The sequence below is a fragment of the Pristis pectinata genome, chromosome 5 (assembly GCF_009764475.1).
Source record: "Pristis pectinata isolate sPriPec2 chromosome 5, sPriPec2.1.pri, whole genome shotgun sequence".
NCBI classification, from domain to species: Eukaryota; Metazoa; Chordata; class Chondrichthyes; order Rhinopristiformes; family Pristidae; genus Pristis; species Pristis pectinata.
Window position 1 is genome coordinate 5,245,269 of NC_067409.1, and position 27,984 is coordinate 5,273,252.

General features: G+C 42.8%; 1 protein-coding gene across 3 annotated transcripts in view; it reads left to right on the forward strand.

Annotated features, from left to right (window-relative positions):
• Positions 1–2,527: 2,527 nt before the first annotated feature.
• The window catches only part of arhgap39 (Rho GTPase activating protein 39), a 445,463-nt gene continuing 420,006 nt past the window's right edge, over positions 2,528–27,984 (forward strand). For all 3 annotated transcript variants that reach the window (XM_052016995.1, XM_052016998.1, XM_052016996.1), the window contains exon 1: positions 2,528–2,642. The gene's annotated coding sequence lies outside the window, so the exon portion shown is untranslated. The remainder of the gene's footprint in view (positions 2,643–27,984) is intronic.

The following is a 27,984-nucleotide window of genomic DNA, read 5'->3' on the forward strand; positions in this document are numbered from 1 at the left end:
TATGTCTACATCTGCATACTGCGAAGCATTCAAACAGAAATAGCAAGATGGAAACACAAGAGTTCAACACGTTCCTGTAAGAGTGAAAGCCAAGGGTAATAAGTCCAGGGAACCCTGCATGATCAAGGGATATTGAGAGGTTAGATAGAGAGAGAGAAATGACATGTATAGGGAACCAGTGATGGAGAGTCCCATCAACAGTATAAAATGTGCAGGGAGATGCTTAAAAAGGAACTTAGGAAGGCAAAGAGTGGTCACAAAATATATTTGGTGGACAGGATTAAGGTAAATCCAAAGGTGTTTCATAGGTATATTAAGCATAAAAAAAAACCAAGGAAAGAGTGGGTCCCATTAGGGACAAGAGGGGCAATCTGGAGCCAGAAGTTATAGGCAAGGTCCTAAATGAATACCTTTCATTGGTATTCCCAATGAAAGCAGGCTTTGTATTTGGAGAACAGCAAAAGAGGTGAAGTTCTAGTGCAAGTCTCCATAAATAAAGAAGGGTTACTCAATGCCTTTAGTAGGCTCAAGGGTGGATAAATCCCAAGGACTGGTTGGGATTAATCCCAGGAAGCAAGGGAAGAGATTGCTGGAGCTCTGGCTGAGATTTTTAAATCTTCACTGAGGCAGAATGGAGGACAGCAACTGTGGTTCCCCTTTTTCAAGAAAGGCAGCAAGGAAAAGCCTGGTAACTGTAGACGTGTGAGCCTAACATCAGTGGTAGGGAAATCATTGGAAACAACTGTGAGGGAGAGGGTGAATGATGACTGTGAGGTGGGAGGGTCCCCGTAGGTGGGGCGGAACAGGATGTCCCTGTAGGTGGGTGTGATGGTCCCTGGAGTGGGGTGGGATGGGATGGTCCCCGGAATGGGATGAGATGGTCCCCATCAGTGTGATGGTGTCTGGGGTGTGATGGTCCCTGGGGTGGGGTGGGGTGGGGCGGGGCGGGACGGTCCCTGGGGTGGGTGTGATGGTCCCTGGGGTGGGGTGGGGTGGGGAGGGATGGTCCCTGGGGCAGTGGGTGTGATGGTCCCTGGGGCGGTGGGTGTGATGGTCCCTGGGGTGGGGTGGGGAGGGACGGTCCCTGGGGCGGTGGGTGTGATGGTCCCTGGGGGGGGTGGGGTGGGGAGGACGGTCCCTGGGGCAGTGGGTGTGATGGTCCCTGGGGCGGTGGGTGTGATGGTCCCTGGGGTGGGGTGGGGAGGGACGGTCCCTGGGGCGGTGGGTGTGATGGTCCCTGGGGTGGGGTGGGATAGGATGGGACGGTGGGTGTGATGGCCCCTGGGGTGAGGTGGGGCGGGGCGGGACGGTCCCTGGGGTGGGGTGGGGTGGGATGGGACGGTCCCTGGGGTGGGGTGGGGTGGGATGGGATGGGACGGTCCCTGGGGTGGGGTGGGGTGGGATGGGACGGTCCCTGGGGTGGGGTGGGATGGGATGGGACGGTGGGTGTGATGGCCCCTGGGGTGAGGTGGGGCGGGGCGGGACGGGACGGTCCCTGGGGTGGGGTGGGGTGGGATGGGACGGTCCCTGGGGTGGGGTGGGGTGGGATGGGATGGGACGGTCCCTGGGGTGGGGTGGGGTGGGATGGGACGGTCCCTGGGGTGGGGTGGGAGGGGCTGGGACGGTGGGTGTGATGGCCCCTGGGGTGAGGTGGGGCGGGGCGGGACGGGCCCTGGGGTGGGGTGGGTGGGATGGGACGGTCCCTGGGGTGGGGTGGGGTGGGATGGGATGGGACGGTCCCTGGGGTGGGGTGGGGTGGGATGGGACGGTCCCTGGGGTGGGGTGGGATGGGATGGGACGGTGGGTGTGATGGCCCCTGGGGTGAGGTGGGGCGGGGCGGGACGGGACGGTCCCTGGGGTGGGGTGGGGTGGGATGGGACGGTCCCTGGGGTGGGGTGGGGTGGGATGGGATGGGACGGTCCCTGGGGTGGGGTGGGGTGGGATGGGACGGTCCCTGGGGTGGGGTGGGATGGGATGGGACGGTGGGTGTGATGGCCCCTGGGGTGAGGTGGGGCGGGGCGGGACGGGACGGTCCCTGGGGTGGGGTGGGGTGGGGTGGGATGGGACGGTCCCTGGGGTGGGGTGGGGTGGGGTGGGACGGTCCCTGGGGTGGGGTGGGGTGGGGTGGGACGGTCCCTGGGGCGGGGCGGTCCCTCCGCAACGTTAATTCTTCCCTGGTCGTCCCATGACATGAGCTAAATAAAAGAAGTTGAAGGGCGATCGGCTCCTCCAGCCCACTCCTGTACCGCTGATCCATCTGCCGCCGACCCAGTTACCTCCGCCCCTCAAGCCGCCGCTCCGCTCCGGGGCGCCGCTGCTTCGACATCCCGGCTTGGGGGGGAGGGGGGAGGGGGGGAGGGGGAGGGGGAGGGGGGGGGGGGACTACGATTCCCAGAATACTTTGCGCGCCTACGGGCCGGTTTGGTGTCACGTGTGTTGACGTCCGGGCTCAGGGCTGCGCGCTGGACGTCGGGCGGGGCCTGGAGCGGCGCGCTGACGTCAGGTTGTTGTAGGGACGGTTGTAAACGCGGCTCCAATATTAATCATGCTGGAGCCGGTGGCTGAGGAGAGCGGCGCCTCGGATGGGTCCCTTCCTCGCTGTCGCTGAACCTTACATGCGCTGAGGTGAAGATGGCAGAGAGGTCGGTTGAATTTAAATACAAATAAATCAGACTTTTATTTCACTGAGGTGATTTAATTTTTTTTGTCCCGTGTTTTTTTCTGTGACGTTTCCCGTTAACTCCTCGGATGCGATGTTTATGTGACTGGCAACGTTGGCAGGTGGTGAGGGGGGACGGGGGGGGGGGGTTCGGAAGGCAGCGGGCGGCGCCGGGGCTCGGTCGCCGCTCCGGTGATGCCGAGCGCGCCCCGACACCGGGGCTTCGGCTCCGCATCCCCTGGCGGGAGCTACCGCGCAGGCGCGGGCTCCAGCTTTCCCCCCCCCCTACTGGGCCTGCGCAGCTCCCGGACAGGTGCAGCGGTGTGCGCATGCGCCGGGGATGCTGCCCCGGCACTGCTGCTGATGGGTTGTGTGGGGAGGTTGCAGCGCAGAAGTAGCCCGTTTTCACTCATTAAAGCCCGTGTCTGTGAACCACCTCCACGGGAGCTAGAGCGTCTGATACCAATCTGCATATCAATTTGAATAATTTACTCAGTTCCATTTTAGAACGAATAGCTGTGGCTTCAGCGGTGATTTGTGATGTTGGAATTGGAAGGACCATGCCGGTTGCAGCATGGTGCATCAATGACAGGGCTTTTGATAACCTAACCAATCCCTCCATCCATTAGTTTGCAATAGACCCAGACATGAGGGGATGGAGATTGTCCAAGGTGCTTTATTCCTCCCAAGCAAAGCTCATTTTCCACGTCATGTGTCAAATTATTTGTGTAAGAAAAACATAAGTATGTCTAATTTGCATTTGAATGACATGGCCCTAATTGCCACTGTCTTCTGAAGAAGCAGATTTTGTTTTTTGACCTCGTACTTCATGAAATAATGCTTCTAAAGATTAGTTTTGAAATATGAACTATGCCCCCTCCAAACTATCATCCTCTGATTCTACTGCCTGATCCTCTTAAGAATCTAAAACAGCAATCATATCCCATTGTAATCTCTCTGCCAATGAGAACATCTTTGGTTTACATAATCACTCCTGCATAAGTACCACAGCCTTTCAGGAGAGACCCCATCACACTGTCAGTACTCAGTCTGTTCAAAAGTATATATAAAAAAAATCCAAGTTTTGTTTCTAATCTGTCTTCAATTTGGTTACTATTGGCACTGATCAATGTGAATAATATATCACAATTTAGTTGATTATAATCCTTCAGAAGCATAAATCCCTCCGTGGAGTTCTGCTTTAATCTTTTCTGTTCAGTGGGGAAGAGTAAGTCCTAATTCCTTGAGCCTTTGCTATTGTACCTTCTTATCTCCAGTATGATGCTAGTCTATCTACCCTGCAGCTTGTCTTTCCCTACTGTAATGTTATCTAAAATAGAATACACTGGGACTGCAACCTATTGAATATAACCTCTTGCCTTTGTATTCTGGGTCTTGAGACACAAAACCAAAGGTTCGTGTGAATGATGCCATTTTTTGTGAATTTTAAGCACGTGTTACAATTGTAATCACAAATTGTAACATATCATGTATACTCGTTTTGTAATCTGTCTAATGTCAAAAGGTAGAGAAATATTACCCTGAGGAAATAGCATTTATATTCTGCCTGACGGTGTCGCTCTGATATCCCAAAGTGCTTTACAAGCAGTGCAGCACAATGACTGTTGTTGTCTTTGGCAGACATGGAAAACACTGTTCATAATGGTAATCAGAGGAAAGATCCATTGAACAGAATATTTGGATATACAGAAATATAGAAAATATTTTGATCCCATACCTTGTTTCTAAGGCTCTCTCATTCAGTACTTTTCTCCCTATCCTTTCCCAGTCTTAGCCTGTTGTGTAGCATTGGTGACAAGATGGCTGACCTGCTCTCCCTCACCCACCAACTCTATAATTTATTTAAAGTTAACTTGCTTTTAAAGCTGTCAGATCAAAAAAAAGGCTTTGTATTTCCGAGAAAAGAAGTGCTTGTTGTCTTGCAACTGTGGCTGGGATCAAATGATATAACCTGTGGTGATAGTATTTCTTTGAACACTCACTGGATGCCTTTGGTACAAAATTGTTTCTGGTTCAATGCTTGTTGAGAACTTCAATTTAGTTACCTGATTCCATTATGTAGTAGTCCAACTAGTATACCTTAACATCCGATCTACTTCTTTCTGTTCCAGAGTAAACAATTCCACTTCCTACAGCAGTAATCTCTCTGAATTAATTTAATTTTGTGAACAATTACAGCATGATTGTCTTCTGAGCAGTCTTGTATTGAGACCTGCATTAAAATTTGCTCAGGACTCTTGTCCTTGGTGGAAGAGTGATAAAATAGTTATCATAATATACCAGTATGCTATATTTGAAGTCATTTGTATTGTTAATTTATTCATCATTCATTGTAATTTATGGATGGGTTTATTGCCGATACCTTAACCTCTGTCCTGTTGATCTTTTGCAGTTCTTCTCCCTTATTCTTTCATATTTAATGTATTTTGTTGGAAGATTCTGACCTCATTTCAGCAAGTGATTGAACAATTAATTTACAGTGGATTATTTAGGAGACTTTTGTGGATACTGTGCCTAATGTACAATGCTTAACAGCTGTAGTGAATGATTCTTCATGCTACTAACCTTTTTGAAATTAATGTAATGCAAGGTTACAGTCTTTTGAGAACCAAATAGTTGGCATTCTGTGTGAATGTCCTTTGTTTGATAGTCTGGAAATTTTTATCAATGTTTATTGATAAGCCAATTACTTCCTTTCCTGGCATTCCCTCCATTTGATAAATGATTAAAAAAGCTACAGAGCAGGAAAATGTATCTTTTAAATTATTTTGCACTGAAGTTGTTTCCAGTAGAAACTATGGTTTGACTTTGAACAGGGATGATTAAGGACAGAAGGAGCAAGGTGTGAATGGGTTGTGTAGGCAGAATTTCAGACTGGAAACATGGCCCTGAGAATGTGCACTTTTAATTCTTCCCTCAGTTTTGATCATTGATGAATTTCCTGCCCAGACGTGAAACTAATTGAAAAGCTTGGTATCTTACTGGGTGTGGTGAAGGCAGGGGTTGGAATTGGGGGAAAGACTCCTGCTTCAACTGGCCCATAAGCAGTGATATCGAGGCACCAACTTTACCTTGAAGCTTCCCCACTTCTCTGTCTGCTATCCCAAGGGATGGGAGACCTGCCCACCAGTTGTAAAACCAACAAACCAGGTTAAATCAGAGGCTGCTAGTCTCAATAAAATATTTAAATTGTCAACCTGATTCTTGGGAGCAGATTGGCCATCCATTAAAGGGATTATATTTTTGCTTTCTGTAAAAATAGAAAACTTACTATGTAGAACTAGTAAAAGATGTCCAGAAAAAAAGAAATAACCTGAAGATTCTGGATGCTGCAGTTTTCTTTGTACTTTTGAAATGATTGTGCATATGTAGAAATGTATGAACGACTTTACAGCAAATTCACGTAACAAGAGCCAGATCCTGTCATGTTGGTTTGAGTATTGAAACCAGGGAGAACTTCCTACATTTTGAATGGTGTCACAGCAACTTTTACATGCACTTGTGACAGAGCTGGGTTCTTGATTTAACATCTTGGATTCTGATTCAAAAGGACAACTGCTGAGCCAAGACTAATGTTCTCAGTTCGAGCACACTGCATGAATCAGAACAGGAAGGATGTTAGAGCCAGGAAAAGAATACTGCAAGGGTTTAGGAGAATCTGGATTGACTGCACATGGTTTTGCTGACAAAATTGGTCATTTTTGTTTTGCTGGAATGTACAGTCAAGTATAATTTAGGGTTTTGAGATTAGAAAGAATAAAAGCAGGATTGTCTGAATTGGTAACAAGGGAGCATCAAACGAGTATTATCTCCAGGTGACTGAAGATGATCTTCTCATGGGTTATTAGAATTCTTTTCAAGTACCTCTTGAATTTGAGGTTATAACCTCTTTCAAAAAGGAATTGGTTAAGTACTTAACAACGAGAAACATTTGGGGAGTGTGCACGATGGACAGGGAAACGTTGTTATGATAGAATGCTGCTGAAAATTTTATGATAAAAATTGCTTGAAAATATGAAATGAAGTCTGCAATAAATAATACTGGTTTTGGTGGACAGTGTTAGTTGCATCCTTCTTATTTCTCATTTCCTTTCGACTTGTGAAGAGTCCATTTGGCCTTTTGAGTCTATGCCAGCTCTTGGAGCCATCTGGCAACCAATTATCCCTGTAATATCTCACATGCCCATTAACACCCCTTCATTCTACTACCACCCACATATACTAGGGCTAATTTTACAGAAGGCAGTTAACCTACTGATCAGCAAACTTTGGTTGGGTGGTGGTCGTGGAACCCATGTGGTTACAGGAAGAATGTGCAAACTCCAGACGGAGAGCACTGGAGATCAGAATTGAACTCTGGCCACTAGAGCTGTGAGGTATTTGCATTACCTGTAGCACCACTATTCCCCCTACAGGCATCTCTATGCCCGGAATTGTACCCCATTGCTAAATATACTTTGGCAGTCTCGTTCACAATTCTTGCTGATGTTTCTGATTCAAGAATACAAAAGTAAAATACTGCAGATGCTGTAAATCTGAAATAAAGCAGAATGCTGGACCTTCTCAGGTCGGGTGGCATCTGTGGAGAGAAAATGGTGTCAGTATTCCTTGAAAGGTCATTGATCTGAATTTCTTTCTTTCTCCATAGGTGCTTCCTGACTTGCTGGGTGTATTGAACATTTCCTGTTTTTATCTCAAATTTAATATTTGACATTCATTGAACTAACTCTTTTCTGGGATGTTTTTGTGCTGCAGATTGAGAAATGTTAACTGGGTAGGATAAAAGTAGCACTCGTAAATTCAGGTTCAACTCCAGAGGTGTGCATATAGTCTTGAGTTGACACTCCTGTGAAGGTTGTGAAAGACATTATGTTAACTTTATGCAAATGCTTTAGGACCCATGATAAATACATGTTTTTCAGTAAATTTACTGTGCTTCTCATTTCTCACTGAAGACTCTTTGTACTGTTTCATGTGTGTAGTACTTTAACTTCCTGAAATAGGAATTGTGTAATGGGTGCATCTAGTTTTTGGGATTACCACGTGGTCAGCTTTCTTATATGAGGAGACATCAGGTCAGTGAAGTTTTCAGTTTTGAAACCTTTACTCAAAATACTTTTTTCAATAGTTTATTGAGGCAAAAAGTGGACTTTAAATTGCTGGAGTTTCTTTTAATTATGTTGTATCATTTTAATTGAACATGGCACTAGAAAGATCACTCTTTACTTAAAAACCCTTGGAGTCTAGTGCTGGGCTGGTACTGGAAACTTGGTATCTAATTAAGTGTCCCACTCTCTAGATTAAGGTAATACATGCCTGAACTTATGTCATTACTTTAATGTCTTTGCGATATTACTTTTAGAACATCCCATGAGGTGCTACTTTCTGTTTTCCCAGTTGGCTTTGTAATTTGTGTAACAGTAAGTCCACTAATTAGACTGTGAGATTAAATTGCTAATTAAAAGTTTGTTCTCTTTTTTTTAGAAAAAAATTTTCAACAAAACCGTTTTGTGCTTTGACTGCAGTCTGCTATTAATTTCCCATTATTTTTCATTTGCTTCTGTTTTACTATTTCATAACAACAACTTGCATAGTATGTAATATATGCATTATGTGGCATTTTTAAAATGTCTCTGGACTATAAAATAGAATTTGAGCCAGCTATATCTGGAGAGGTTAGAAGACTACCAAAGGCAATCAGAAAGTTGAATTTAAGGAAAATTACAGGTTTAGGAAGAGAATTCCAGTGCTTTGGAGCTAAAGCTTGGCTAGCAATGTTGAGCAGTTGAATTCTAGAATGATCAAGAGGGCAGAATTGGAGGACCGGTGATACTTTGAGAATGTTCAAAAGTGAAATGATGAGAGTTCAGGGCTGAAAGGCAGGTCAGCAAGACCAAGGAACCATGGATGTCAGTGGATTATTAACTGTTGGCTTCCACATTCCTGAAGGGATTCCCCCATTTTCAGTTCCCAGAAAGACGGGTATTGGAAACTGAAAATGGGGAAATCCTTTCAGGAATGTAGGAAGTGTAGGGGGTGTACTTAATTTAGGAGGGAAAAGAGGAGGCATGAAATATCACCGGCAGACAAAATTAAGGAAAACACCAAAACATTTTATAAGTATATTAAGAGCAAGAGGGTAACCAGGGAAAGAGTAGGGCGCATTTGGGACCAAGATAATAATCTGTGCGTGGTGCCAGAGGATGTGGGTGAAATCTTAAATGAATACTTGTCACCAGTATTCATTAATTAGAGGGTCATTGTAGTTGGAGAAGTCAGGGAAAGGGAACAAGTGATCATTAAAAAGGAGGAAGTATCATATGTTATAGTGGGCTTAAAGTTGAATAAATCTGCAGGGCCTGATAAGATGTATCCAGGCTCCAATGTGAGGCAAGGAGGAAATTACTGGGGCCCTGATAGACATTTTTAAATCTTTGCTGGCTACAGCTGAGGTGCCAGATGACTGGAGGATTGCAAATGTGGTACCTTTCATTCAAGAATGGCAGCAGGGATAAGCCAGGCAATTACAGGTCCATGAGTCTAATGTCTCTGGTAAAGAAGTTGTTGGAAGAAATTCTGAGCAACAGAATTAATGAACACTTGGAAGGGTAAGGATTAATCAAGCAGTTAATCCCTAAATCTGTGTCCTCTAGTTTTAGATACATCTGCTATGGGGAAGAATTTTCTACTATCAACTCTATTGATGTTCTTCATAATTTTGAATGCCTCCATTCCAAGGAAAACAAGCTTAGCCTGTCCAGTCTCTCTCCCCAGACAACATCCTGATGAATCTCCTCTGCACCCTTTCAAGGGAAATCATGTCCATCATAACATTTACTCTAAATCTATGTCTAAAAATAGAGCACCTAGGTTTACAATAAAGGATAAGAGGCTGAGAGGGCATCTGAGGGAAAAACCTTTTCACCCAGAGGGTGGGTAGAATCTGGAATATACTGCCTGAGTGTGTGATGAAGTAAGTACTAATAACATTTAAGTATCCAGATGAGCACTTGTATAGGTTTGTCCCACTGAGACAGGGAAAAGATCGTAGGGTAAAGGAACCACGGTTGACAAGAGAGGCGAAACATTTAGTCGTCGGAAGAAGGAAACATACTTAAGTTTTAGGAAGCAAATATCAGGCAGGGCTCTTGAGAATTATAAGGTAGCCAGGAAGGAGCTTAAGAAGGGACTTGGGGGACATGAGAAGACCTTGGCGAGTAGAATAAAGGAAAACCCCAAGGCATTCTACACACAAGCGCGGAACAGGAGGATGACTAGAGTGAAGGTAGGACCTCTTAGGGATAAAGGGGGAGACGTGCCCAGAGGTGGAGGAGGTAGGGGAGGTCCTTAATGAATACTTTGCTTCAGTGTTCATGAGGGAGAGGGACTTTGACGAGTGTGAGGTCAGCGTAGAACAGGCTAATAAAATGCTGGAGCACGTGGAGGTTAAGAAAGAGGCAGTGTTGGAGCTTCTGAAAAATATTAGGATAGATAAGTCCCCGGGACCAGATGGGATATGCTCCAGGTTACTAAGGGAGGTGAGGGAAGAGATTGCTGGGGTGTTGACTATGATATTTGCATGCTCCTTAGCCACAGGAGTGGTACCAGAGGATTGGACGGTGGTAAATGTTCAAGAAAGGTAATTGGGTTAATTCTGGGAATTATAGACTAGTGAGTCTTGTGTCAGTGGTGGGCAAGCTATTGGAGAGGATTCTTAGGGACAGGATTTACAAGCATTTGGAGAAGCATAGTCTTATTAGGAATAGTCAGCATGGCTTTGTGAGGGGCAGGTTGTGCCTCACAAAAGCCTAATTGAGTTTTTCAAGGAGGTGACAAAACAAATTGAAGGTAGAGCGGTGAATGTGGTGCTTCTGGACTTTAGTAAAGCATTTGACAGGGTTCCCCGTGGTAGGTTCATCCAGAAAGTCATGAGGCATGGGATCCATGGAGACTTGGCTGCGTGGGTTCAAAATTTGCTTGCCCACAGAAGATAGAGGGTGTTAGTAGATGGGGAGAATATTCTGCCTGGAGGACGGTGACGAGTGGTGTTCCGCAGGGATCGGTTCTGAGACCCCTGCTCTTTCATTTTTATGAATGACTTGGATGAGGAAGTGGAGGGATGGGTTAGTAAGTTTGCAGATGACACGAAGGTTCAAGGTGTTGTGGATAATGTAAAAGGTTGTTGTAGGTTACAACAGGATATAGACAGGATGCAGAGTTGGGTGGAGAAGTGGCAGATGGAGTTCAATCCGGAAAAGTGTGAAGTGATACACTTTGGAAGAACGAACATGAAGGTGGAGTACAAGGTTAATGGCAGGATTCTGAACAGTGTGCAGGAACAGAGGGATCTTGGGGTCCAAGTCCATAGATTCTTCAAAGTTGCCACGCAAGTTGATAGAGTGGTTAAGAAGGTGTATGGTGTGCTGGCCTTCATTAGTCGGGGGATTGAGTTCAAGAGCTGCCAGGTAGTGTTGCAGCTCTATACAGCTCTGGTTAGACCACACTTGGAGTATTGCATTCAGTTCTGGTCGCCTCATTGTAGGAAGAATATGGAGGCTTTAGAGAGGGTGCAGAGGAGATTTACCAGGATGCTGGCTGGATTAGAGAACATGTCTTATGAGAATAGGTTGAGTGAGCTAGGGCTTTTCTCTTTGGAGTGATTCAGGATGAGAGGCGACTTGATAGTTGTGTAAGATTATGAGAGGCATAGAGTGGATAGCCAGCATCTTTTTCCCCAGGGCAGTTATAGCCAATACTAGAGGACATCAGTTTAAACTCAGAGGAGGAATGTTCAGGTGGGATGTCAGAGGTAGGTTCTATACATGGAGAGTGGTGGGTGCCTGGAACGCACTGCCAGGGGTGGTGGTAGAGGCTGATACAATAGCAACAAAAGGCTCTTAGATAGGCACATGAAAGTAAGAAAAATGGAGGATTATGGGCTGTGCAGGAGGGACAGGTTAGATTGATCATGGAGGAGGTGTACATATTGTTTGGCACAACATCGTGGGCCGAAGGGCCTGTACTGTGCTGTACTGTTCCATGTTCTATCTATCACCATGGTGCAGAAGACTACGGGGGTGCGGGTTGGGTGGAGGGCAGAAGAAAATCTGGAGATGGGGAGAAGGCAAGGCCGTGGAGGGACTTGAAAATGATATAATTTAAAACTGAAGCATTAGGATTGAAATGAGGAGAAATGTCTTCCTCAAAGGGTGGTGAATTGTTGGAATTCTATGCTGAATCAGGTTGTGCAAGCTTGTCACAGACTGCATTCAAAACATGTTGATGGATTTTTGCATATTAAAGAAAATGAGGGATATGGGGATGGGGCACGTAAATGTGGGTGGGGTTGGGGAATGTAAATGTGGCTGGGGTGAAAGGACAGCTAATATCTTGTTGACTGGTACAGCAGGCCAAGGGGCCAAATGATCTACTCCTGCTCTGTTTCTTCTGTTCTTGTGCTTCACCAGAAAACAATGTAGGTGGTGTCACGAACCAGCAACAAAAGAACCACACTGAGCATGATTCAGTGTTAAAAACTATTTTATTAATTACTATTTATGATAATAAGTAAAATAAAAGTAAAAATGTTAGTATGTTAGAATTCAAAAATGTTAAACCTTGAACGTTAACCCCAAAACTAAACTCTTCGTGTGTGTGTGTGGCAAAGTCCAAAACTCCCAGTTCAGGAATGGTTCTTAAAGTTCAGTTCCGCAAGCCATAAGGTGAAACATGAGCAAGGGCTTCTTCAACAACCACCGTTGTCTTAAGACGTAGACGTAGAGAAACAGAGAGAGAGTAAATACGAAATCCAAATGTTCCACGATGGAACCCAAACGACACTTCAGGGTTTACTCGGTAGTGACTTCCTCACCCCGAAAAGCATCCGAATCGTGGTCGTCCACACACAAGTACCTGTTTCCTTCTACAGGTCAGCAACAAAGTGAACTCCACCGGATTACTTCCAACTTCCATACATGGATTTCAGTGGCAGACACAGTTATTGTTTCTCATCCATCGATAGAGAAAACTAGCAGGCTGGTGTCTCTCTCCATTTTCTCTCTCTCTCTCTCTCTCCTTCTTCTTCTGACTTCTTCAACAACGTCATTATGTCCTTTATCTTCTATTGACGTAAGCACGCCCCACACACACATACACACACACACTCTATCTTAAAGGGACTTTCACTGAGTCCGTAACAGTGGCACTCAGAGATGAGTGAGTGGAACTGTGCATGTGTGTGTCATGGGTAGCGGAATGATGCAGTCTGCAAATTTCAAGGGCTAAATTGAAACAGGAAGGAGTATGTTCTGTCCTGCTTTTGTCCTAAATTCTTGCTTGTTTCTTTAATTTTATCAAGTTTACATCATGTATTGCTCCTGCATATTCTTTGCAATTTTTTTTTGTAGTCACAGAATCACACAGTGTAGAAGCAGGCCCTTCAGCCCACTGAGTCCATGCTGACCATCAACCAACCAGTTACACTAATTCTACATTAATTCCATGTTTTATACTCTTCAACTCTCAATATCTACCACTCACCTACCCAGCTGAAGCAATTTACAGTGGCCAATTAACCTATCAACCTGTGATGTGGGAGGAAACTGGAGCACACAGACAAAGTCCATGTGGTCACAGGGGGAATGTGCAAACTCCACAGAGACGGCACTAGAGGTTAGGGTTGAACCCAGGTCTCTGGTGCTGCGAAATGGCGGCTTTACTGGTTGCACTACTGTGCTGTCTGTCTGAGTGAAATGTACATTTATCCTTTAAATGGAGTCTGATGTTGTAGCAGGGTATGTAATGTATACGTACTTTTCTATTAAATTTTTGGGATTTCAAATGTTGATGTTTTAGTTAGCCAGTTGTGTGCACTTCACACATCCCACTGTGGGAGATGTGATAGGGATCAATGCCCAGGATTCAGCAACAAATGGAGAAAATTGGTGTGGTGGATTGGGGAAATGGAAAGCTCCTTTCTTTTCAAGAAGGCATTTTTTCCTACCCTATCCAAAATCATTGTTGCTTACGTGCCAAATGGAACTGAACATACAAGTTTAATTTTTTATCAGCATGGTCATCGGTTAGCTTTTGAGTGCATGTTTGAAGCTTAGAGAATTGAAGGATGTATTTATTCCTTGTATATTTTTGCAGGAAGACTTGATGGGGTGAGTGCGTTTACATGAATCTGATGATGACATCACATATGTGATGGATTTTTGTGTGTGTTGAGCTGAAAGTGATGCTGATATATGTAGGCAGCTCCAGTCCCTCTGACAAGAAATATTGATTTGAAAACTTTGATGGCTTCATCTTATTTTTCTTGATTTATACAAAAGTATCAAAACAAATCCTTAATCTTACCATGAAAATCCTTTCCATATTCCCACTGAACTATTCTTATCCCTGTCGGTATTTATTTCTTGAAAACCTTACTGAACGGTCAGGTGCAAGATGCTACTAAGATTGGAAAAAATAGGAGATGAGATGAAAATGGTGAAGGTAGTACTAGAATTGTAGCTTGTAGGAGGAAGGGCAGGTAAGTGGGCCCTATACTTTTAAAGCTCTGAAGAAGCCAGACTGCAAAGTCTTGATTGTAGCACATTTATGGAGGAGGAAGAAAGAAATATTGAATGGTGGATTGTGGAGGGGGGGGGGGAGCGGGGAAGTTCAGAGAAGCACCTTTTGGCAATAAAGCAGTGTCAAGGAAGGTTAAAATGGAGAGAGGCCGATTCTAGTGATTGTGTTAAGATAACAAATTATTTTCTTTCTTGTCATAGAGTTATACAGCATGGAAACAGGCTCTTCAGCCTAACTGGTCCGTGCCATCCAAGATGTCCATGCATGTTATTTGCCAGTGTTTGGCCCATAACCTTCTAACCTTCCTAATCCATGTACCTGTCCAACTGTCTTTTATAACTGTCCTGTCCATAAGTGCAAGAGAAACCAGAAGAAACAGACCGTGTATAGCAGTGGACCATGCAAACTGTCTTGGATGTTTTTGTTTTTCTCTGAAAATCCTTATTGCTGTCAACACTCCCTCAGATACCTAATTGATTGCTAACAGTTTTTAGGTGCTTCTTTTTGTTTATGAATTAAGGCATGTCTATGTCTGTTTGTCAGCATGAATGCATGTGCAGACTAACTAACTGAATCCATCGAATTACTGGTGAGCTACATATTGGCCTTTGTCCATTTCTTTTACTTCCTTTCACAAATGCACCTTCACAGATAACTAAAGAATGAACTAGCAATCAATTGTATGTTGAAAGGTCTCGACCCAAAACGTCGACTGTCCATTTACCTCCATGGATGCTGCCTGACCTGCTGAGTTCCTCCAGCTTTTTGTCTGTTGCTCCGTATTTCCAGTATCTGCAGTCTCTTGTGTTTCCACTAAATTCACAGGGTTGTTTATTTGAACAGTTGCAGTGTTGAATATTTTAGAGCTGAAAGTTAGCACTTTTGAAATGTAATAATTTCATCTTGTAAACATTGTTATTGGTTGTGTGTTCGAAATTTTCACAGGTGCCAGTACATATTTTAAGCTTGTTTTTATGAAAAGAAATTCCATGTTAACAAAGATGTAAGCTTATATAAAGAGTGCAATTTTATTCACATCTGAAGAAAAATTCTGAATAAAGGTTCTGAATGTACAATTTATAACATAGAACATAGGACAATACAGCACAGGAACGGGCCCTTTGGCCCACGATGTTGTGCTGAACAAATTAAACCAGTGATTAAATGCCTAACTAAACTAATCCCTTCTGCCTACACAAATGTCCATATCCTTCCATCTCTGCATATTCACGTGCCTATCTTAAGAACCTGTTAAACACTATTGTATTTGCCTTCACTAGCACCCCTGGCAGCACATTCCAGGCACCCACCACTCTGTGTAAAGAAAAAAAACTTGCCCTGCACATCTAAATTTCTTAGTTAAACCAAACAACCAGATATTTTAACAGTACTTCTGTGTATTTCTTGGCATCAACATTGCTCTGCATCCCTTATTGTAATGATGTGTTTTCTGACTCTGGTTTCCTTTTTCATAAATCTACTAGTATATGACGATAAAAGTCTGGAATCCAATATACATATAACATTTGCAGAATGTTTATAAAATTAATTTTGTATATCACCCATTTCATTGAATCTTTCCTCATTGCACATTCTACCAGGGCCATCCTTGTAGCATTTCTCAGTCTGTCAGTTGCCTTACAATTCTTTTTAATATTCTTGATATTTTCATGTATTCTCATATGTTGTATTTCCTTACAATATAGAAGGGGGCCATTCAACCCATCAAGTCTATGGTGACTCTCAGAACAGTCCCATCCCCCACTTATTTCCCTCTACTGCATTCTCTATCACATGCCCATCAATTCCACCCTTACTCATCTACCATCCACTGATGCGAGGAACAATTTTCAGCATATCCTTCCTAAGAGAATATGAAACAGATCTGTATACAATATTTAAGGTGTGTCTCACTAGGGCCCTTTATAATTATAGTAAAATAACTTTGTCCTTGCACTCAAACCCTCTTGCAATAAAGGCCAATATATTCGAACACGACTCTGCTGAGCACTTCCACTCCATCTGCCGTGGCTTTCTGTTTCTTCGGTTGCCAGCCATTTTAATTCTCCTCCCCATTCCCACACTGACATGTCTTCGACCTCCTCCACTGCCAAGTTGAGGTTAAGTGCAAAGCAGAGGAACAGCACCTCATATTCTGCCTGGGTAGCCTACAACCTGACGGCATGAACATTGAATTCTTCAACTTCCGGTAACTGCTCCCCCCGTCCCTTTTCTCTCTCCTCCTGATCCACCTTTCCCCTCCCCCACCCTCTCCATGTGCTCATCACTCTCTCTCTCCTCCCACTGGTTCCCCTCTACCCTCCCCACCATCCTCCCTTTATTGCACACTTCACCTTCCTCTCCTGTCAGATTCCATCATCTTCAGCCCTTTGTCACTTCCACATCACCTCCCAGCTTCTGATGCTATTCCCACCCTCCCCTCCCCTATCTGCCTATCACCTGGCTGTCTGCCCTCTCTTTCAGTCCAGATGAAGGGTCTTGACCTGAAATGTCGACTATCCATTTCCCTCCGTAGATACTGCTTCACCCGCTGAATTCCTCCAGTTTTTTGGTGTTGCTCCAGATTCCAGCATTCTCGTTTCTCCAGACCAATATATTGTTTGCCTTTCTAATTAACTTTTGTGTCTGCTTATTAATGAGTTTTTTGAAGTCTTAATCAGCTGAACAATTAAGGGAGAATTGGTGGACGTGGATATTTTTGCCTTCAGAAGGCTTTGGAGTCCTTTGTTAATAAACAAAATCAGAATGCACACTATGGGAGGTACTGTCAGTGTTTTGGATGAGGGTACTGAGTGTATTATATCCAAGTTTGTTAATGATGCAGAGATGGGCAGCAGTGCGAGTTGTGAGGAAGATGTTGGGAGGCTACAGGGGATACAGACAGGTTGCATGAGTGGGTGAGGACTTGGCAGATAGAATATAATGTGGAAAGGTGTGAAAGAAAAGTTTTTTTAAAAATGGTAAGAGATTGAAAGGTGTTGGTGTTCAGAGAGATCTGTGTATCCTAGTACATGAATCACTAAAAGTTAAAGAGCAAATACTATAATCAGGAAGGCAATTGCATGTGGTCCTGATGAGATTGCACTTGAAATAGTGTATATGAGCCTGGTTTCCCAACCTAAGGAAGGATATACATGAGACAGTGGGAATGCAATAAATGTTCACCAGATTGATTTTTGGGATGAGGGTTTTTGATGACAGAAAGGGATTCAATGGTCTAAGACTGTACAATCTAGAGTAGATGGATGAGAGGTGATGTCAGTGAAATGTACCACATTCTTACACTGGTTGACAAGGATAAATAAAGGCAGGATGTTTTCCGCTGGCTGGGACATCTTGAACCAGGGGCAGCAATCTCCAAGTAAGCAAATTGGTCATTCAGAACTGAGATGAGAAGAATTTTCTTCCATCTAGAGGGTAGTGAATTTTTGGAATTCTTTACTTGAGAAGGCTGTGGAGGTTCCAATTGATGTATATATTCAAAACTGACATCAAAATGATGTTCAGGGAATCGAGGGATGTGGGGTTGGTGTAGGGAAGTGGCACTGAGGTAGAAGATCTTATTGAATGAGGACCTGAATGCCCTACTTTTTTTTTATTTCTTTTGTTATAGTCAAGTGTAGACACTTATAAGAAAGGACTGTACAGCAGTCTCTTATAATCAGCAAAATAAGTGACCAGATAATTTTATTTTAGTCCTGTTGCTTGAGGATTAGGGTTAGCCTGAACATGAAGTAAATCTTTTTGTTTCTTCATCTAAGACCACACTGAGTTTTATTTTAACTATTCATGTTACTTGCCTCGATGTCTCTCTGAAAAAACAGCACCACTTAACAATGAGCATTTCACACTGGGTGTGCCAGATAAATTTTAGTGCTGGAATCACTGCAGTAAGGTTTGTACCTACAACCCTCTAACTCGGAGTGCTCAGAACTGAGCCATGCTGTGTATAGTTGTGATGTGAGATTTGTTTACTTAAGGAAATCAAGTCAGAGTATTCAATGTTTAAACATTATGTTCAAATAATGGATATGAAGAGCTGGATCTAGATTTAATATGTGGGTCTGTGGGGAAAAATTGGGCCTAAAATCAGTGTTGGATGCATAAAAATGTTCAAAAGCATTTTTTTTCAAGCAGAAAGATTGTATGTCCTTCTTAATAACAAATCTTGCTGTCAGTCAGATAGAATACATCATTGTAAGTGTCTATTAAAACCAGGTCAGTCAATGACATTTTAAAAGTGGACCAGTTGCTTTCTGGTAGGAAGACTGCAAGATAGTTCTGACATTTATCTATTAATATAAAGCTTTTCCTTTATTTATGATGACTTTAGTCAAGTTCACTCTGAGATTGGGTTTATCCAGGAGCTGATTAACTGTGGTGATTTCTTCACTTTGCAATTGCAAATCCTTTGTTGGCTCAACCTTTGGAAGAGCCCAGTTTGTGAAGTTCAGTGGGAATGGCTGACTTACTTTTATTTTGTATTTGCTTTTTGAATTACTGAAGTGTGCCATAAGCATTAAATGCTAGGAATTTTGAGAGAGTTTGATAAGGTTGGGATTATAGCAGACTTCTCTGTGTCATCAGCATTGCCTCTGTAGACCAAAAGGCTAGCTAGTGTATCAGTGCCCAGTAGGTAATGTAAAATTTCTCAGTGGCAGCATGGAGTCTCCTAAAATGTATCCGGTACACCCAGTGTGGAATGCTTATTGTTCATTTGCTATGCAGCCATTTGGGGTGTGGCAGCCTGCTGTATCACTATTAAACTAGAAACATGAAGGAATGAGTCTTCAATTTGCACATGGCATTCCATGAAATTAAATTTAGGTGTTTTGGCTCAGTTGGTATCATAGCTCTCTTGACTCAGCATGTTACTGATTCAAGCCTTGCTTCATGATTTGTGAACATCAGTACAGTACCAAGGGAGGTGCTGTACTGCAGGAAAAGCTTAAGATTTTTTTTTAATTTGCAAGTTAATTAATGGCGTTCTCCACCTGAGAAGACATTTGCAGTATTTGTTTGTGATTTAGATTAGTTCAGTCCCTTGCATTTGTCAGTTCATAATAGTCCTGACTAGGAAGATGCAAAATGTTGGAGATTGCTAAGCATTTTTGTAAATAGCCTGCCTACTGATACGTTCTGCCTCGATCTTTGCTTGCTAAAGGTATATTAACTAAAACTTGTGGCAAAAATTACAATTTTATTTGACTATTCGCATGAGTGACCATTTCCTTGACAACACGATACATTGTCTAAATTGTTGCAGGTTTTCTGACTGGATCAGATATTATCCACAGTGTATAACTGCATGTTTCCACATGACCTGGGTTGTCGAAATCAATTTTTCAAAAGGATATGTATGCGATGTATGTGCTGTATTTTACGGTACTTGATAAGCACACAGGTTCTCAGATTTTGCAGTTCCAACCACCTTTTGTGTGAATGCGGGCAGTGTGTGTGCCTGCTGCCTGGAAGAGCTCCATGCAGTCACCACCCTGCAAATGAGATGTGGCATCTCAGCTGTGCACCTTGGTAAAGTATTTTCTATCTGTAAATACTGTAAATGGAAAACTGATTAGCAGTTGATGGATTTTTGGTTTTTCAAGATTGTTCTAATCAGTCTCGGGCAGATGTAGCAGATTGCAATAGTGTGGCGCTGATTTCAGCACTGAATATTGCATAGTGATGTGACTGCAGATGCAGCTTTTAGTGCTGTATCAATTTTCAAATCTTTTTAAATAGAATTCATTAAAATATTTCTTAATTGTTTTATGTCATGACTAAAGAAGAAATGTGGTATAGTTGAATGTTATAATATTTAATTGTTCATTTTTCCATGATGCATTTAGATCTTGGGAAAATTAGTAGTGGGGTGGGGGTAATGAAATGGATATATAAATGTGGTTTTGGTGTTGAGCCACGCTGTGTCGTGGTGTGGCTGGTGTTGCATTTGAAGTCAGGTAAATGCATGTCTGGTGTTACTTTACCTTTTCACAAATCTGAGGAGAAAGTCATCCTAGGTTAGGATTACAGGCTGCACACCTCTAGTGAATACAGTTGACGGATGGTAGAAGAAGATTGCCCACAGTCTTGGTGTTGATAAACACCCATACTCTGAGTGGGAGGGATTCAAAGAAAGGAAAAAATAGAATGCATATAAGGGTTTTAAATAGCTGCAATTTTAAAATTTGATTTAGAGCTGTGTTTTGGCATTCTTAACTTTCTCCCTCTTCCTTCTCCATCTATCCATGCACCCCACCTCATCTACACCCAGCACTTCTCTCTGTCTCTTACCGAATGAAAATCCATTGCAACTGTGTCTGTTTCAAATTGAGTAATCTTTCAGTGAGAGCAAAGAGACAAGAAATGTACGTGATCGGTGGAAGGAGTCAGGTTGATGGATTATATGGTCTATTTTTATATTTTACCCACAATTGTGCAACCGCAACCATGTCGATGGCTTTCTTAAATAATTATTGACCTGAACCAGTTCTGTATCCTCTGAGAATAGGGCTGAGGTATTCCACACTTGTGTTATTTTTCCCCTTGGACCTTGGCCATGTTCCCTTTTGAAAGTTACTAGTGAATCTGCTTCCATGGCACGGTCGGGCAGCACATTCCATGTTACACTGCATTTTAAAAAATGATGGCATTTAATTCATATTAACGTGTTTCTACCAAATTACTTCACACATTTATGTTCATCTCCCATGTGTCTAATCATTTTCCGTCTGATGATCTGTTAAGTCTATGAATATTCCTCTTGCTGTTGACTGCATTTCTGAACATTGTCATTTGCAGCTTTTGTTATGGTACCCTAGTCTAGTTTATTAATATGTATCAAAGAGCAATAGTCCCAAAACTAACCTTTGGGGATATTATTGTACATTTCCTTCCAGTCAGTAAAATAACCTCTCAGCTTTTCCATTTTGTTAGCAGCCATGCTGCTACTACCCCATATAATCTAGTGAATTACAATGTTGTTGATGTTCACTAGATGTTCCTTTATCAAACACCTTTGCATCTATGTACAGGATATCAACTGTATCCCCTTCACTGTTATTGTATTAAAACACTGTCGTTAGTCAAACCTTGATTTCCTTTAAATCAGTGTTGACATTAATGTACTGATCCACAGTTTTACAAATGCCATTTAATTTTTGCTTGCATTATTATCTTTAAAGGTTTCTCCACGAGTGGCAGATATTAACTTGACTGTACTGTATTTGCTGGATCTAAACCTCTCCTCTTTGTTTTGTGCAAATGTGTAAAGGAATAGGAAGTCAAGAAATTTATTTAAAAAAAAAACAGATGAAAGAGTTATCAAAAGGTTGGTGGCGGTCAGGGATGAGTCACCAGGTGCAGATGGAATAATTCCACAGACTATATACACTTCTGTCTTTTTACCCTTGCTATCAGATTGCTCAGTTTAAAATGTTCTTTATAAAGATCACTCACCAGTAGAGTACAAAGTTCACTCAGTTTGAAAACAGAAAATGATCTGGATGAACATTAATATTTTGAAATCTAGTTTCCATCAGAAAGCACTTAATCATTTCAATCCTTTGGCAATACCCTTGTGTCCAAGGAGGATTGGAAGGATATGGCCTTTGGAATTTCCACTCCTCAGTCTCTTGGCAGCATTTTATACTGGGCAGCTGTTATACTTTGAATGTTCTGTTAATCATTTAAGTAGTATTATCCAATCCAATTCTCTAGCTGCCCTCTTCTGATATTAGTAGCATCTTGCTCTTTATTGAAGACGTGCAATACTGTCTGTTTCAGCAAGATCTTTTTATTCCCACCCTAGCGACATAGCCATACAGCTCGGAAAGAGGCCCTTTGGCCCCACTGATCCATGATGACCAAGGTGCCTGTCTAAACTAATCCCATTTGAGGGGATTTCGACCAAATCCCTATAAACCTTTCCTATCCATGAATCTGTACAAATGTCTTTTAAATGTTGTTATTGTACCTGCCTCTACTACTTCCTCTGGCAGATATACCCACCACTCTCTGTGTGAAGATGCCCCTCAGATCCCTTTAAAATCTTTTCCCTCTCACCTTAAACCTATACCCTCCAGTTTTAGACTCTCCTACTCTGGGGGTGGGAATAAAGGACTGACCATCCACCTTATCTATGCCCCTCAGGATTTTATAAACCTCCATAAGGTCACCCCTGAGCCTCCTTCGCTCCAGCGAAAACAGTCCCAGCCTATCCAATCTCTCTCCTTTATAACTCAAGCCCTCCAGTCCCAGCAACATCCTTGTGGATCTTTTCTGCACCCTCTCCAGCTTAATCACATCCTTTCTATAGTGAAGCAACTCTCTTCGTTCTTTAATGTTTACAAAAGAGTTTTGGGTTATCCCTTAATGACACCATCAAAGGCTATTTGAGACCACCAATGCTATTTTTCACGTGTGACTATTTGAAGTATGCCATTATCTCTGCTCTGATATCTTGCATCTTTATATAATTTAGATACAAATATTGCTTTTCTATATCTTTCTCTCTTACATTATGGTCAATTCTGCATCCCATGATACCTCTAATTGTTTCTTCGAACACTCAACCACATTAGTCCATTTAATGTTCTGAAGGTATCTATAAGCAATTAAGCCAACCCCCAACTTTTCTTCCCTATCTTTCCTCAAGTTGGCAGGCATATTGAGTGCCCATTCCTCCTCTGTTTGAACCAGGACTCATCATTACCACTATTTCGTAATTGAAAGTGGTTTACTTGTGCACTTCAGTTCTGTGGCTTGTGAGATGGCTAAAGAGTGTTATGTGGGATTTGCAGACTCCCATGAGCGGGGCAGGAGACGCTTGATGAGGGGGCCAAGTGGGTTGTTTGGCTTGGGGCTTGATGTGCTGTGTCTGCTGTTTGTGCTCCACCTCCATGGCCACCCATTGCAGAGACTCAAGGTGTTCAGTGCCTTCCCAGATGTTCCTTCTTCACTGCGTAAGAGCCAAGAATTCCTATGAGGATGTCACACATTTCTGAGGAGACTTCGAGAATGTCCATGAATCACTTTCTCTGTCCTCCTGGAAATTGCCTGCAGTGATGAAGCTGTTGTTTCAGTAGGCTGGTGTCAGCCATGAGAATGATGTCGCTGCTGTGTATGTTGGCCTGCAAGAAGAAGCAGCTATTACTTTGCCTATCCTACCAGTGGGTTTGGAGGGTTTTGCAGAGATAGCGTTGATGGCACTTCTGCCCTGTAGACTGTCCATGTAACCAAAGTGTCCAGGAGGGTGCAGATCACTGTTGATCAGTAGACCATGCCCTTGGTGCTTGGTTTGAGGTTCTAGTCTTTGGCTGACTGAGGAAAAAAGTGTTCAAAGGCTGTGCTGGAGCATTAGGAACTGCCTCTGACCCAAAGCTGAGAGGTAGCTCCTGAGGCAAGAGAAGTAATTCAAGTTTTTCAGGGTTTGTTCCAGATATTTAGGTTAAGGCTTATCGTCTCAAAGGAGTCAAATATGACTTGTAACTTGGCTTCTGAATGTGAAGTACATGCATGCTGTAAATTGATTGAGGTTTGGATGATCTTGGCCTTGGAATGGAAATATGAAGGTTAAACAATTTCCCAATTGTTCAGTAAATTAACCCACTCCAGTAGGAAGCTTGTTGGAGGTAAGATGCAATATTGCAGTGAGGAAGATTTGAGAAGCAGGTTCAAGCTTAGTGTCAGTCTGTACTGGAATAGCTGGATTCATTGGTTAGGAAGTTGGTTTGCGTGTGATTGGGAGCAGGTACCGAATGGTAACAAATTTCTAAAGGCCTGTTTCAGTTCTGTATGACTCTATGGACATAGATGGGAGAGGTTTAGACAGCTATGGGCCAAATGCGGGCAGATGGGGCTAGCTTATTGGGCACCACAGTCAGCAAGGACGAGTTAGGCCATAGGGCCTGTTTCCATGATCTATGACAGCTAGAATTGAGAAGGACTCTTCACAATCCTTCCTGGTTGACAAAATCAATGGCTTTGGTGAGGTTGAAAAAGGTAATCTTCGATGGTTGGTGCTGCTCTCCATATTTTTTTGCACTGCATTATAATCTGATGTGGTTATGGCAACACAGGTAGACAGATTGATGAAGAAGGTGCTTGGCATGCTTGCCTTCATCGGCCAGGTTATTGAGTGCAAGATTTGGGATGTCATGTTACAGTTGTACCAAATGTTGGTTAGGCTGCACTTAGAGTATTGTGTGCAGTTCTGGTTGTCACGATACAAGAAAAATGTGATTTAGCTCAAGAGGATGCAGAAAAGATTCACAGGGATGTTGCTTGAATTGGAGGGCTTGAGTTATAAGGAGAGATTTGATAGGCTGGGTCTGTTTTTTTCCCTGGCATGAAGGAGGCTGAGAGGTGACACGATAGAGGTATATAAAATAATGAGAGGCATAGATAGGTTAGATAGCCAGAGACTGTGTCCCATGGTAGGGGTGTCCAAAACTAGAGTGCAGAGGTTTAAGGTGAGAGGGAGGAGGTTTAAAGGGGATCTGAGGGGTAAGTTTGTCACACATGAAGTCACTGATATCTGGAAGTAGTTCCCAGAGGAAGTGTTGAAGGCAGGAACAGTAACAACATTTAAGAAGTATCTGGACAGGAACTTGAATGAGCAGGGCATAGAAGGATTTGGAATTAATGCAGGCAAGTGGGATTATATCAGTGGGCACGATGGTCGGCATAGGATCCCAAAGGGCATGTTTCTATGCTGTACATCTCTATGATTCTATGGCCATTTATGCAGCATGCTTGAGCAGTTAGATGTGTACTAAACCCATCTTGCTTTGCCTCCCTCACCACTGGCATCCATACCTACTTCTTAACTATTCTTTACTCTTTGTGAGCTCTTGTTCTTTTTGCATTCTTGGCCCATGTACTTTGCTTTAATTAGTACTTTCACAGGAAAGGAAGGAATGCAAAAGCTATTTGCATTTTAATAGTGTCACCATAGTTATCTAAAAGATTTATTCAACCCAGTTGTGTAGCGTTAGGCCTGGGAATAGGAAATCTGGGTAGAATTTAAATGAGAAGAAAGGCTGACTTACATCTTTGTAACCCCTTTAATAAAGTCAGGATATCCTAAAACCAATGAAATACTTTTAAAGTATAGTGACTGCTGTAATATAGAAAATGCAGGAGCCAATTTGTGCACAGAAAACTCCCATAAACAGCAATATGATGATGCCAAAATAGATAATTTGATTACTATTGACTGAGGGATGTACATTGGCGAAGATACAGGAATTAACTTTCCCACATTTCTTGCAAAGGATCATTGCGTAGCACTTCGAAAATGTGTTTATTAAAAGCTGCCTTTGAAAGATGAGCAACACACAAAGCGCTGGAGGAACTCAGTGGGTCGGGCAGCATCTATGGAGGGAAATGAACAGTCGACGTTTCGGGTCGAGATCCTTCATCAGAAAGACTAATTGGGTTTATTTCTGAAGGAGCACTTTTTCCAAGCTCTGTTGCTAGTAGGTCAAAAACCTAATGAGTATTTGAGCAGTTTGTTGAGTTTCCTGAACAGTCTGTGAGCAGTCAGACAAGTTGTATGTAAAAGAAAATCAAAAAACCTGCAATTGTTGGAAATCTGAAATAAAACCAGAAAATGCCGGAAACACTCAAGGTCGGGCAGCATCTGTGGAAAGAGAAAGAGTTAACATTTCAGGCCTGTGTTCCTTCACCAGATATCGTATGTAATCTTTCATAATCATTGAGGATAGGATGATCATGACCAAAGGTTTTGAAAAACACTATGTGCAGAGTTGCATCTTAGAAATATCAACTTCTGTGGAATCTTCTCAGGCCAGTTTCCACAAGGCTGGGATGTTGATTGGTTGCTGGAGAATTAATTGTTTCTTTAGCTTGCAGCCCTACTGAAGCTTGCATTTGAATGTAAAATGTTTAACATAGTAAAACTGCCCAGGGTAATTCACAAGTATGTCAATTTGTGCTGTATTTTAATTAATTTTTGTCAAAACAAGCACACAAACTATTACCAGTTTCTCAAAAATAAAATCATTGGGAAAAGTGACCCAGTAAAAGGGATGATTTAAGGATAACTTGAAGAAATTGCAGATTCTGTAAGCCTCAAGGGAGGAGGGATGATGACCATTTTTTTTTGCTTTGCCATTTGAGGCAGGATTTTTTTAATCTATCGATGATACTAGAAAGATAACATTTATTAATAACTCTGTTTATTGTTAATTTGGGAAGTTGTGTCACCTCCATGTTAAACCTTTGCAAATGGGGGCTCTTTCTCAAATGTTAGAAAATAATTTCAGGATTTTGATTCAGTATGCCCAGTTGGAATGGTGTATACTTCGAAAGTGATGGCAATCTCTTGAAACTACAACTGTCCTTGCTTAGGAGAGAGGTGTGTGGCTGAAGTGAGTTCATTGCTGCAGATCGCAAGTTGCAATCACGCTATCCTTTGATGGAATAGCGAGGTGTTGGGTTCAGAGGTTAGAGAGTTGACCAATCTGCTTTGTCCTGTATGGTGTTGAGTGCAGTTGTTGGAACTGCGTTCAGACAAGCAGACATTATTTCATTGCACCTCTGCTTCACTGACCAAATATTTGATGGTTTATCTAAGCACAGCAGTGAGGGTCTCACCCAGTGCAGCATCATACCATCCAGATGAGACAGTCATGTTAATCCCTGGTCCATGTTACTCCCTGGTCCATGTGGATGTTAACAGAAGTGGAAGTTGTGGCTATACTAATTGCCCCTGTGTTCTGAGCTTTAGACTGCATACAGTGGCTGAAAATTGCAACACTTTGTGTGTTCAAGATGGCACCGGAGCATGGCGACACATTGCAAGCTGCTCTCTACAGATGTACTCATTACCTTTATTATAATCGTTCTAACCCAATGTAACTGCACTGTGTAATAAATTGATCTGTATGATCGGTATGCGAAATAAGTTTTTCACTGTACCTCGGTACAAATGACAATAATAAACCAATACCAATATTTGTTGATCCCACTGAAATGGATCAAAAAACAAACTGCTGGAGGTGCTTAGTTGGTCATGCAGCATCTGTGGAGGGAGAGGGATGGTCGATGTTTTGGGTCAAGAGATATCGACTCTCCCTTTGCCTCCACGGATACAGCGTGACCCGCAGAGTTCCTCCAGTAGTTTGTTTTTTTACACTCCAGATTCCAGAACCTGTATTCTCTTGTTTCCACTGAAATGAATATTGAGTCAGAAGCAAGTCAAGTTGGCCTCTATGATTGAGTAGTATGTCAAGTTATATGCATGAATATGGGCATTTTATTTAGGGTGATTTCCAGTGCGTGCAGAGTTAAATATCATTACGGAGAGATGAAGAATGTGTATGTGTAACACTACTTGCGTCCTAGTCATCTGTCATCCCTGTGCTTGCTTGCTTTGGATCTTAGAACATAGAACAATTACAGCACAATTCAGGCCCTTCGGCCCACAAAGCTGTGCCGAACCTGTCCCTACCCTAGAAATTACTAGGCTTACCCATAGCCCTCTATTTTACTCAGCTCCATATACCGATCTAACAGTCTCTTGAAAGACCCTATCATATCAGCCTCCACCACCATTTCCAGCAGCCCATTCCACGCACTCACCACTCTCTGAGTAAAAAAAAAACTTACCCCTGACATCATCTCTATATCTACTCCCCAGCACCTTAAACGTATGTCCTCTTGTGGCCACCAATTCACCC